Here is an 8,272-nt window from a genome sequence, read left to right as displayed (position 1 = left end):
GGGCGGCGCACGCGGAAACCCGGACTGGATCACAGCGCGAAGCGGAGCTGGGGTGCCGCAGGACCCCTGACGCTGCGCGCGCAGCTTCCACCTCGGGGAGGGCGGGTACAGAGAGGCCGAGAGTCAAAGAGGCCCCTCCTCCCGCTCCGAAGTGCGCTTGGTGGTGTTTGACTCACCACGTTTTTAGGGGTGTCCTACTGAAATTGCAGGTTAAAGTTGCCTTTGGATGCTTGTGACGGTCTCAGCTAATCGCCGATCGCTTCTGCATGGCTGTTCTTTGTAGTTTCGCTTTTTTCTTTTATAATGTTGCAAATTACATTTTATTCATTCATGTATTTACTTGCGGCTCACCATACCTCTGTGTGTGTGTGTGTGTGTGTGTGTGTGTGTGTGTGTGTGTGTGTGTGTGTGTGTGTAGGTTAGGGAGGACACCTTTCAGGTCTATTCTCTCTTACCCTGTGGGTTCTGAGGATGGAATTTAGGTCGCTTTTACCTACTGAGATATCTTGTTGGTCCTTGTTTTGTTGTTTGAGACGCTATCTCATACCCAGGCTGGCCTGGTTTGGCTACCTAGACCAGGCTGGCCGCAAATTCATGATTTTCCTGCTCAAGCATTACAGTGTGTGCCACCAAGCCTAGCCCTTTTAATTAAGTAATTAATCAACTAATATTTCATACAGGGTCTCTTGCTATGTAGCTCAGACTGGCTTCCAACTGGTGACCCTTCTGGCTTAGGCTCCCAGAGTCTTACTGGATTCACAGGTGTACACTGCCACGCCTGATTTCCCTTGTTCCTTTAAGGTGAACAGCTCTGCTGCTTCCTAGAGACTATGGACACCCTGGAGATGGACGGTGGTAAATGGTGAATTTGGCAGCATCTGTATCCCTTGAGAACTTCAAGGTTCTGCACTGGGATGCTAATTCAGTCAATGCTTCCTTCAGGAACACACACACACACACACACACACACACACACGCACACGCACATACACGCACGCACGCACTCGCGGGTTTTCTCACACTTAATGACTATGAAGGAACTGACACAGTTGCTTGGTAAAGTGCCCAATTCATTCACAGTCCAGGACTGGAGTTCATTCTCCAGTACCAACTTTAAAACCCTTTGAGAGCTTCTGTAATTCCAGCTCTTTAGGGTGGAGCCAGACAGATCGCTAAAGTTCATTGGCCAGCCTGCCTAGCCAATCAATGAGCTCCACGTTCATGCGAGCCACTGTCTCAAAACAAAAACAAAAACAAAACTGAGAAAACAACAACAAAACAAGATAGAGACAGACTGTGGTGTTGCACCACTCTGATCCCAGCACTTGAGAAGCAGAAGCAGGCTGATCTCTGTGAGTTCCAGGCCAGCCTGGTCCACAGAGCGAGATCCAGGACAGCCAGTACACTTACACGGAGAAACCCTGTCTTGAAAACCCAAAACAGAGAGAGAGAGAGAGAGAGAGACAGAGAGAGAGACAGAGAGACAGAGAGAGACAGAGACAGAGAGAGAGACAGAGAGAGAGACAGAGAGAGACAGAGAGAGAGACAGAGAGAGAGACAGAGAGAGAGACAGAGAGACAGAGAGAGACAGAGACAGAGAGAGAGACAGAGAGAGAGACAGAGAGAGACAGAGAGATGTACACACTTGTGCATTCAAGTGCACGCACACGCACACAAGAATTTTTTAAAATAATGATCACAAGAATAGAGACGTAGGTCCTGCCCTCAGTGAACTTGAGGACTAATGAAGAGACTGGTATGAATTAAGGATCCATAGAAATCAGAGTCATGCTCAGAGTCATGCAGGGTGTTTGTTGACAGCGTGCGTGGCAGAGTGTTGAGGCGAGGGCCGGAAGGAAGCAGGAGGGGGCGGGTCAAGGGCAGGTAAAAGGGAGATTAGGAGAAACGTCCCTGCCTACTGAGCTCCCATTCTTAACCCAAACAGGGGAGCCGATCCTATTATAAAGCTTCTCAACCTTCCTAATACTCAGACTTCATAACTGTAACCTTGCTACTGTTATGAATTGTAATGTAAATATCTGATATGGAGGAAGGGGTGGGAGGATGGGGGTTGTCACGACCCACAGATTGAGAACCACTCTCAGGAGAGTTACAATGAGAGAGAAGAGTATTTGAGAGGCAGGGGACAGAAGTTTCTTGGTTTGGGTTTAGGTTTTGCTTTGTTTTAGCTTGGTCTATAGGGTTTGTTTGTTTGTTTGTTTGTTTGGCCTTGGGCTCTGTAGCTGAAGTTGAATTCCTGGTCCGCCTGTCTCCACCTTCAAAAGCTAGACAGGCATGCATTAGCACACCCTTCTCGGGTTCTCATTTTCACGTTTTTCAGTACGAGCGTTAAATCCAGGGCCTCATGCATGCAAGTGCTTTGGCACTGAGCTATGCCCCACCACTTTAACATAATATTTTATTTTATTTATTATGTGTGTGCAGGTCAGAGAGAAACTCTCCTTCCACCACGTGGGACCTGGGGAATAACACTTGGGTCCTCAGCCTTGGTGGCAAGCCCCCTTACCTGCCAAGCCATCTTGCCAGCCTCCCACTGTGAACTTCTTGTATTTTCCATTTTCAATCAGGTTCCACCTCATTCTTCAGACTGGCTTTATTCTCATGCTGTGACCCAGGTAGATCTTGAACCTGAGATGCTCCTGCCTCAGCCTTTACAGTAGCTAGGCAGGATTACATGCCCAAGTCACCAGACCTGGGAAACTGTGGCAAAGGAACCTGATTGAGGGGAGGACAGTGAGAGCAGGCTGAGGAGCCTCTTCCCCAAGTGAGGATTCTTGAACCAGAGTCCAGAGGATGCGCTGACACTGGCTGGGGCTGGAGGCGAAGTGTGGGAGGAGAGCTTACAGCCAAAGAGTGCGCGTGCTAACCCCTGGAAGTCTGTACTCAGGAGGGATGGACAGAAGGTCACTGTGGCCATGAAAGAGCAACCAATTCATCTGAACAAGATGAATGAAGGGCTGTGTAAGACCCCAAGAGCCATGAGAAGCACACCCATGTGCTTGTAAAAGAGTCACCCTGGATGCCATGGAGTTGGACTAAAACAGTGGTCAAAGTGGCTGTGGGATGCTGGTTAAGAAACTGCCAGCCTAAGTAAGGCAGGTTTAAGGAGAAAGATGGGGGAAAGCCAACAGTCCCAGAAATATTGAACACACACACACACACACACACACACACACACACTTTTTTTCAATAATTTACTGTTTTTAATTGAGCTATACATATTTTCCCACTCCACTTCCTTCCTCCCCGCTCCCCATCTACCCCTCTCCCATGCCCCCCATACTCCTAATTTTCTCAGATCTTATCTTTTTCTCCTTCCTATGTAGACCAATGTATGTCTTTCTTAGGGTCGTCTTGGTTATCTAGGCTCTCGAGTTGTGCACTGTAGGCTGGTTATTCTTTACTTTATGTCTAAAAGCCACCACTTATGAGTGAGTGCATATGATATTTGTCTTTCTAGGTACAGGTTACCTCATTCAGTGTGGATTTTTCTAGGTCTGTCCATTTGCCTGCAAATTTCAAGATGTCATTATTATTATTATTATTATTTTTACCGCTGAGTAGTACTCCATTGTGTAAATGTGCCACATTGTCCTTATCTATTCTTCAGTTGAGGGGCATTTAGGCTGTTTCCAGGTTCTGGCTCTTGTGGATAATGCGGGTATGAACAAAGTTGAGCACATGTCCTTGTGGTATGATTGAGCATCCTTTGAGTATATGCCCAAGAGTGGTAGTGATGGGCCTTAAGGTAGATTGATTCCTAATTTTCTGAGAAATCTTCGTACTGATTTTCAAAGATGCTGTACAAGTTTTCATTCCACATCACTCCACATCCTCTCCAGCACAAGCTGTCATCAGTGTTTTTGATCTTGGCCATTCTGACAGGTATAAGATGGAATCTCAGAGTTGTTTTTTTTTTTTAAAAAAAAATATTTATTTATCTATTATGTATACAATATTCTGTGTGTATGCCTGCAGGCCAGAAGAGGGCACCAGACCCCATTACAGATGGTTGTGAGCCACCATGTGGTTGCTGGGAATTGAACTCAGGACCTTTGGAAGAGCAGGCAATGCTCTTAACCTCTGAGCTATCTTTCCAGCCCCTCTTAGAGTTGTTTTGAATTGCATTTCTCTGATAGCTAAGGATGTTGAGCATTTTCTTAAGTGTCTTTCAACCATTTTAGATTCCTCTGTTGAGAGTTCTCTGTTTAGGTCTGTACTCCATTTTTTAAAAACTGGATTATTTGTTCTTTTGATGTCTAGTTTCTTGAGTAGAAACTACTTTTTCTTTACAGAAGCTTCTCAGTTTCAGGAGGTCCCATTTATTAATTAGTTCTCTCAGTGTCTGTGCTACTGGGGTTATATTTAGGAAGTGGTCTTGTGCCAATGTGTTCAAGTGTACTTCCCACTTTCTCTTCTATGAGGTTCAGTGTGTTGTTTTTTTTAAAGATTTATTTATTTATTATGTATACAGTGTTCTGGCTGTATGTATACCTACATGCCAGAAGAGGGCACCAGATCTCATTACAGATGGGTGTGAACCACAATTTGGGTACTGGGAATTGAACTCAGGACCTCTGGAAGAGGTCTTAACCAGTGCTCTTAACTGCTGAGCCATCTCTCCAGCCCTAGCGTGGTTGTTTTTATGTTGAGGTCTTTGATTTGTTTGGACTTGAGTTTTGTGCATGGCAATAGACATGGATCTATTTGCATTCTTCTTCATGTTGACATCCAGTTAGGCCAGCATCATTTGTTGATGATGCTTTCTTTTTTCCATTTTATAATTTTAGCTTCTTCATCAAAAATCAGGTGTTCATAGGCACACACACAGTTTTTAAAGTTCAGCATAAGACTGGTTGGTGGCACACACTTGTAATCCCATTGATCAGTAACCAGAGGCAGGGGAATCTCCTAAGAGTACTCGGTCAACCCAAGTTCCATAGTGAGAGTCTGCCACGAACAACCACAGAGGGCTGGGGCGATGGCTCAGTCACTAAACTGCTTGTTGTGAAAGCATGGAGGCCAGAGTTTAATTCCTAGAACCCAGGAGAGAGAGAGAGAAAAGCCCGCATGGTGCCACATGCTTGTCATCCCACCACGGGGATGGTGGAGATAGGGGGATGCCTGGGGCTTGTTACCAGTCTGGCCTTACGGAGACCCTGTCTTATAGGAGGCGGATGTCATTTCGGAGGGTGACACCTGAGCTCTTCCTGACTCAGTGTACATGAGCACACACAAACACCCATGTGTACATAGTGCAACTGCACTCACAGACAACTTTACCATCAGACACTGAATCCCATTTCTGGGCATATCCCCAAGAACTGAACGCAAGGCGTGAGGGAGATATTTACATACAGGAAAGCTGTGTTCATGACAGCTCTACTCACAATAGCTAGAATGTGAAATGAAGTCAAGAATTCAAGCCAGCTGGTAAAGGCGTGCGCCACCACTGCCCGGCTAGCTCAGTCGGTAGAGCATGAGACTCTTAATCTCAAGGTCGTGGGTTCGAGCCCCACGTTGGGCGCCAAATGTACCGGCGTAAATAAATGCAGGCAAATATTAAAGAATATATACAATTTTAATGATTAAATAAAACTTACAGAACCGAAGTTCCCGCGCAGCACAGGAGGTAGGAAAGCAAGAGAGCGAGCAGCTCCGGCAAGCTCCATATATCCTTAAACAACCGCCCCAGGCAAACCCGCCCGAAATGGGCGGGCTTAACCCTACAAGCTGGTGGTGGTGCACACCTTTAATCTCAGCATCCAGGAGGTAGAGGCAGGAAAATCTCTGGGAGTGGTCAGCCTGGTCTACAGAGTGAGCTTCAGAACCAGTGGAACTACACAGAGAAACCCTGTCTTGAAAACACAAACAAAAGAATACACACACACACACACACACACACACACACACACACACTGTACATACATCTAAGGGAATATTAATTCCCTGAAAGGGAAGGAAAATGTGATACCAGCTGCAACATGGATGAATCTTGATGATACAACATCAAGGGAAATAAGCCAGACCTGAAAGAACACAGGGTCTAATGTAGCCTAGCCTGGCCTGGAATTCACTATATAGCTGAGGATGACCCTAAAAACTTCTGGTCCCCCTGCCTCTACCTCTGAGTGCTAAGATTGCAGGTATGTGTCACCACACCCAGTTTGGGCAGTGCTGGGGATCGAACCCAGGGCTTCATGCATGCTAGGCAAGCACTCTACCTACTGAGCCACATCCCCCCACCCCCTGCTCCTACAGTTCCACTTATATGAGGCCCAAAGACCGGTCACGTTCACAGAGGCTAAAAATAGAATGGTGGGAGGCAAGGGTGTGGAACGGGGGATAGTGTTTCAGTGGGGACAGAACTTCAGTGTAGGCTGGAGAGTTGAGATGGACAGTGTTGGTGACAGCACAGTGCTCCTTTGCTATCCGACTTTCCTGAAGACAGAGTCTTACATTGGTAGCCCAGGCTAATCTATTTGGAATTCTTCTTGTAGCTCAGGCTAGCCTTGAATTCAGGGTAATCCTTTTGACTCAGCCTCCCCAGTGCTGGAATTACTTGCCACTGTGCCTGATGGTTGTACCACAGTGTGAATTTAAAAATTTTAGTGTGTATGTGTGTGTGATGTAGGTACACCCGTGTATGCAGGCATGCACTCCACCCCACCACCACCCAACCTATTCATGGGACACTAGGAGTCCTGCACTATTCCTGTCTGCTTTTGTTCCTTGAGACACTGGACCTGGAACTGTATTGGTGACTAGCAAGCCCCAGCCATCTCCTGCCCAGCCCCCATAGTACTGGGGTGGCAAGTGTGTGTCCAGACATACCTAGATTTGGTGCAGGGGATTTGAACTCAGGTCCTCATGTTTGTACAGCAAATGCTCTTACCCACCAAGCCATCTCCTTAGTCTGAATGTGAATATTTTAACGCCACTGAACCACACACTCAGAAGAGGCTAATTTGATGTATGCCTGTATATTTTACATCAATAGAGCTGCAGGCAAGGCTAAAGAGGACAGGAGGAGTGTGTTGGGTCCTTTAAGGATCTGGGAACTGGATGTAGTGGTGTAAGCCAGCCATCCTAGCGTTCAGGAGGCAGAGGCGAAAGGAGAGCCAAAAATTCAAGACAAATCACAGAGGCGAAAGGAGAGCCAAAAATTCAAGACAAATCACAGGAGCTGAGTCTGAACACAGAAGGGGCTGAAGCAGGAAAAAATAAAAGATAATTTCTCCCTCCCTCCCTCCCTCCCTCCCTCCCTCCCTCCATCTCTCTCTCTCTCTTTCTTCCTTTCTCTTCTTCTGTCTCCTCTGCGGGGAAGGAAGAAACGGTATAGCAATGATATCAAGAGCGTGCAGAGCCAGCTCACCCTGACCTTGGCAAGTCTAGACATCTATTTAAGTGTCTGTGATTCCTTTTTCCTTAAACAGTGATTCACTGGCTATATTGACAGCTACCATAGAGAGGGCAAGAAAAGAGCCCATTTTTAAAAAGGGCCCTTGAACAATGAAAATGTGGGAAGCTGAATTCTTCTCTGGATCCCTTTGGGTCTAGAGGACCTGCTTAAGCTGTCAGACAAAGCGTGTACTCTATAAAGAAAAGAGAAAAAGCCTGCTGCCAACAAAAGAGCCCCCACAATACCCAGCACCTTACCTTCAGAGCTCACAGCAGGAGCTGGAAGAAGTGGACCTAACTCCAGCCACAGAGCCAGCCACAAGAAATCTGTAGTGAATTGGCAGATATTATTAGTTAGTTACTTACACTTCTTTGAGATGGGATATCGTGTAGCCCAGGCTGGCTTCAAACCCAGTATGTAGCCAAGAAGGACCCTGAACTCTTGATTCTCCAGCCCCCCCCCACCTCACATCCACCTCCTCAGTGCTTGGATTGCAAGCACGCAAGTGCCACACCCAGTTCATGAGGTGCAAGGACTGGAATCCAGGATTTTGTGGGTGCTAAACAAGGACTCTACCAACTGTCCCATGCTCCCCCAGCCCAGGGAGTTGTTTGAGGCTGGGTCAGAGGTAGTAAAAACAGCTAGAGAAATCATCCAAAAAAAAAAATACAAAAAAAAAAGGCAAAGAATATGAGCAGGCTTGTCTTTGAGGAAGATATTTGGGTAGCCAGCGGGCCCATGAGGGAGCAGGTAAAAGCACTTGCTGTGCAAGGCTGGCCACCTGGCTGTGACCCCTAGGGGCCACATTAAAAAAACCTGGTGTGGGAGTGTGTGCCTTTTACCAGGCAT

The 8,272-nt window shown here is 46.7% G+C and overlaps 1 non-coding gene across 1 annotated transcript; it reads left to right on the top strand.

The window, feature by feature from the left end:
• Positions 1-5,475: 5,475 nt before the first annotated feature.
• Positions 5,476-5,548, top strand: Trnak-cuu. The gene has a single exon. It is a non-coding gene; the product is annotated as a tRNA-Lys (tRNA).
• The last annotated feature ends 2,724 nt before the right edge of the window (positions 5,549-8,272 follow it).

This window comes from Microtus ochrogaster, unplaced genomic scaffold, assembly GCF_000317375.1.
Source record: "Microtus ochrogaster isolate Prairie Vole_2 unplaced genomic scaffold, MicOch1.0 UNK27, whole genome shotgun sequence".
Classification (NCBI taxonomy): Eukaryota; Metazoa; Chordata; class Mammalia; order Rodentia; family Cricetidae; genus Microtus; species Microtus ochrogaster.
Note: the sequence above shows the minus strand (reverse complement) of the source record. Positions and strands in the feature narration are given on the sequence as shown.